Source organism: Prunus mume, unplaced genomic scaffold (assembly GCF_029339155.1).
Source record: "Prunus mume cultivar Tortuosa unplaced genomic scaffold, ASM2933915v1 scaffold26, whole genome shotgun sequence".
In the NCBI taxonomy this organism is placed as follows: Eukaryota; Viridiplantae; Streptophyta; class Magnoliopsida; order Rosales; family Rosaceae; genus Prunus; species Prunus mume.
In genome coordinates this window covers 6970-12230 of record NW_028296572.1, presented here as the reverse complement: position 1 = coordinate 12230, position 5261 = coordinate 6970, and the positions used below count along the sequence as shown (strand labels likewise).

Below are 5261 nucleotides of genomic sequence, written 5' to 3'. Positions count from 1 at the left end.
GGGCCGGCCTGTCCCGTTTGACACCTCTACCACCCAAGGAACCATATCTAGTGTCACAATATTTTTGTAACCACGAACTCTACCACAACTCTCAACACCTCTTGCTGCTACATATGCTTGCAACCTTAACTCTAAAGTCTCCTTACCATGGGTGATAACTAGTTGTGTCAATTCCTGCGAGATCTTATTCTAACCAAAATATATTTTACAAAGGTTCATAAGAAAAATAACTAAGTATTGTCTACACAAATAATTCAATGTCGTGTTTTATTTTTTTGGGTCAAAGCATATACAAAGATTAAGAAATCTATACATCAAAACAGTATGAGAACATCATATAATATAATTTTTTTTACCACTATATTGAAATTTATGAAGGTACAGTATAACCACAACCTAAGAAAATATAAAGATGCAGTCTATCTGGGAATAGTATAACAATAAAATTCAAGGTCATATTGTTGTCCTTGGTCAATCATTTTTAATAATTGCAAACTAATAAAATTCAAGGCCTCTCAACATGTTAGACTATCATAAAACTAGAATTCAATATCAAACTTACAGCAACTTGCTTTGATGCATCATCAATCCAACTATTGTTTTCATCACGCCGCTTATGCACCAAATCAATAAATTCAATAGGATCAGGTGCACGACCTTGCTCTTACTCCTATTAATAAACAATTAGTTAATTCAATATTTGTGCATCTTCTTAAGCATGTGTATGGACGCAAGTTGAAAATGATCAAAACATTGAATATGCGTAACTCTAGTGCCTAATAGTACATATAAATTCAATTTACTTACATATTCGGCATGGTATCGTACAAAAGTCTTCATGCCACCCATGTGACTCATTGTTTGCTTCTTACGATTTTCAACATTTTTATCACACTTAATCTGTTATTAAAAATATATATATATATATATATATATCAATCAATGTATAAAAAATTAGTTAAACACAGTAATAGTCGCTTCGTTTGCTGGATCTGAATCGTAATAATCAACCATTTGCGGCCACTGATCGTTGTCTACACGCTTGTCTCCACATATGAAACGCCGTGGTGAGCCAACATATGGAGAGTAATATCTCCTTTTTAATTCAGCCTCGTAATTTCTGCACCTTTTGGACAATCTCTGCAATAATGCATATCGGATCTTAGGAATATGAGGAATGTCTTCAGGACGCCAATCACTAGTATCCTGCAAGTATACAAAACTGTTTGTTTGAATAAAAGTTAATTTAATCTTATAACTAAAACTTGACATTATTCAAGAACAACATACTGATATTGTCTTCCACACGTGGTTCATTGTCTCTCAAACTAAAGTAACTTGATGTCTGCACACTCACAAAGACACCACAATTTTGATTTTTGTACTTGTCATTGATAAACTTAATTCAAAACCTGCAACCATTAATAATGTACTTCTTATACTGCTTAACGGTTATATTAGGACCATTTGCTAGCTGGCATAAATCTTTTGATATTGACGAGTCACCTACTGCATAAAGATCATTTACCTAAAAAAACATTGAACTTTATTAATTAATTTTTTAAAAAGAACAACGATTAATCCATGCATAATTATATATTCATGAGATTTATATTTACATGTTTCTTGAACCAAGTAGCGAATTCCTTATTTCTCATATTCTCAACTTCTCAAATGGTTCTCCGAGGATGGATTTTTCTTAACTCCGCCAACCTTTTTCTATCAAAGTACAGAATGACAAAACATGATAAAATAATTATCACTTATTGAATGAAGGAATACTAAAAAATAGAATTGACCATGATTGAAGGATCTTACTCAAGAAATGGAAAGACATCATTGCAATTGAACAACACATGTGTGACATTTTTCCCAAACAATTTTTTGAAGATCTTTCTTTATGCATTTGCCCAAAGAATGACATAAGTGTGAAAATATTGAAAGGCCTCCAAGGACATCACAGGTTGAAGAAACGTCAGCATTACGACCACGTCGAGTACGACGAGTCTCAACATCATTTAGATACATTGAGCAAAATGACACAGCCTCATCTGCAAGATATCCTTCAGCAATGCTACCTTCTGGACAACTTTTATTTCGAACATATCTTTTCAATGTTTGTAAATACCTTGATAAAAGTCATAGTTTGGATTAATGAAGCATTTAAATCAGAGAAATATATAAGAACTTAATAAGGAATAATTTTATTACCTCTCAATAGGATACATCCATCAATATTGAACTAGTCCTGCGATTGCAGCCTCATCACCTAAATGAATGGGTAAGTGGACCATTACATCGAAGAATGAAGGAGGCAACATTTTCTCCATTTGACACGGGGCCAATACAACCCTAGATTTCAGCTACTTGAACGATGTTTCAGATTCTTTTTTATGACATAAAAGTCTAAAGATAGCACTCAACTCAAGCAATACAAGGGTGATTAGTTTAGGCAAAACTCGTTGAATTGCAAGCAGAAGAAACTGCTGCATTAAAACATGATGGTCGTGACTCTTCAAACCATGGATCTTCTTCTCATTTACATTCACACATCGGGCAAGATTTGTTGAATACCCATCAAGAACACACATCTTCGACAATACTTTACAAAATAATATTTTTTTCTTCATTAGTCAAGAAGAAAATTGGAGGAGGTAAATAAGTCCTAACTCCTTCACGAACAGGATGAAGAGCTTTCCTTATTTTCATATGTTCAAGCTCTACACGAGCTTCAATGCCATCCTTCATCTTCGTTGAGGTCCCCAATAATATCCCCAAAATCTTTTCAGATACGTTCTTCTCAATATGCATTACATCTAGATTATAACGTATCAAAAGATGTTGCCAATAAGGTAAACTGAAAAGTATGCTTTTCTTCTTCCATGGAGTTTTAGCACCAGTTTTTGGCTCTCTTGCAGTATCATTACCCCTTCTTTGCCTTTGTCTTTTCTGTCCAATAATAGGTTCCACAGTTGGTGTTTTTCCAAAGGTAAAAGACAAATTCGACAATTGTCTTAAACACTCAATTCCAGTTAATGAAATTGGTGCTAGATCTCTCTCTCGCTTGCCATCAAATAGCGTTGCATTAGTTCTAAATCTATGCCTAATAGGTAAAAATCGTCGATGACCCAAATAGCAATGCTTATTACTATTCGATAAGCGCTTTGAACATGTTTTGTGATTACAATGCGGACATGCAAGCTTCCCTTTCGTACTCCATCCTGAGAGGTTGGCATACGCAGGAAAGTCATTAATAGTCCTTAATAGGGCAGCCTTTATGTTGAACGTTTGTTTGGAAAACACATCATACGTTCTGACACCCACCTCCCACAACTCAATTAACTCATCAACCAAGGGACTCAAATACACATCAATATCATTTCCGGGCTCATGAGGGCTGGGAATCAACAACGACATAAACAAATTAGGTTGCTTCATGCACATCCATGGAGGCAAATTATAGATAGAAATTACGACAGGCCAAGTGCTATGGGACTACTCGTGTTCCCAAAAGGATTAAACCCATCAATTGCAAGTCCTAAACGTATGTTACGAATTTCTGACTCAAAATCAGGGTATAAAGTATCTAAATGCTTCCAAGCTGGGGAATCTGATGGGTGTCTCATGAATCCATCTTTCGGACATTCAATCGAATGCCATCTCATATATTCTGCAGTATACCTTGACATATATAACCTTCGCAATCTTGGTATTAGTGGAAAATATCGAAGAATCTTAGTTGACACTTGCTTACCAGAACTATCCCCATCTTTATTAACTATATGTCTTGAAGCACCACAACAAGAGCACACATTCAAACTCGATGTATCTTTCCAAAACAACATACACTCATTAGGGCAAGCATCGATCTTCTCGTATTTGAGGCCCAAATCGTCAATAATCTTTTTGGCTTGATAAGAGAATTTTGGCAAACACACTTCATCAGGCAACATATCATTAAATGCCTCTAAAAACATCGAGAAAACCTTATTAGTCACATTTCCTAAACACTTGATTTGGTACAACTTCACAACAGCTTCCAATTTTTTGTACTTCTTACATTTTGGGTACAATTCCTTATCAGCATCCTCAAGCAACTTATAAAATCATTCAGCCTCGGGGGTTCGACCCTCAAAAACAGGTAATGCCTTGATGAACCCACATGCTCTCCGATCAATGGTTCTACAAATGTGTCATTCAGAAAGTCATACATTTGACCTGCTTCGCCCCCACTATCAGTCGAATCCATTGACCCTTTTTTATCAACTGGACCCATTTGTCTTGCATCAGTGGAATCGATATAAGATTCCCCATGATGCGTCCAACAAGCCGTCATATAAAAGGGATCCATTCCATGCCAAAGAAGATGCCCTCCAACAATAATCTTATCTTCATAATAACGGTGGCAACATTTCTTACAAGGGCATATGATCTTATCCTTACGAGCAGACTTGGACAACGCTTCATTCAAAAATGATTCCATCTTATCTTTGTATTCTTGTGTGGAACGATGCAAATGTACCCAACTTTTATCCATACCTTACCTATTACACAGACAATCCATCAAATATAATGGATAAAATTAAATGTAACAAGCCCTTACACTAACCATCTTTCAATCCCCATCAAGTTGATGTTTCCATATCCCACATGTAGCAATTAAATGTAACAACTCCTAACTTGTGTATGATTAAATGTAGCAGTTAGATAAGAGAAAATAAAATGAAGAATGCTGTTGAATATAGAGATTTAGTAGTTGACAAAATAAAATGAAGAATGTTGTTGAATATAGAGATTTAGCAGGTGACAAATAGATCCCAACTTGAAAATTAGCATGAATATACCTCTAGGAATTTCTAAACTGATGTCTCTGGCTATTTTTGTGGTGTAAAGACCTAAATATTTGGGATCTATGATTACACTTTCAACAAAACTTTGTTCTATTCTATCCATCACTCATTGTGATGTTCTAGTTTTAAATTTAGATTGTAAGCCATTAGTAGGTTTGTCATGCAGAAGAAAAAGAATAAAGATGAGAAACTGGTAGGAAATAACTTCCTTGTCTACCCTCATTGTCCTTGTTATGTATATACATACGTACTGACAACTATAATTATAGGGGATTAAAGACCAAAAAAGATAATTCCATAAAGCATCAGTTGCTATGTTCACAGTAGAAAAGAGACCACATAAATTATAAATTTTTAAAAGCTAATTGGGTGCATTGTACACTCTAATCATATAAACTATTAGAATCCCTC

General features: G+C 35.0%; 1 pseudogene; it reads right to left on the bottom strand.

Moving 5' to 3' along the window:
- Positions 1-954: 954 nt before the first annotated feature.
- LOC148914256 (uncharacterized) lies at positions 955-4537 on the bottom strand (annotated as a pseudogene).
- Positions 4538-5261: the final 724 nt, after the last annotated feature.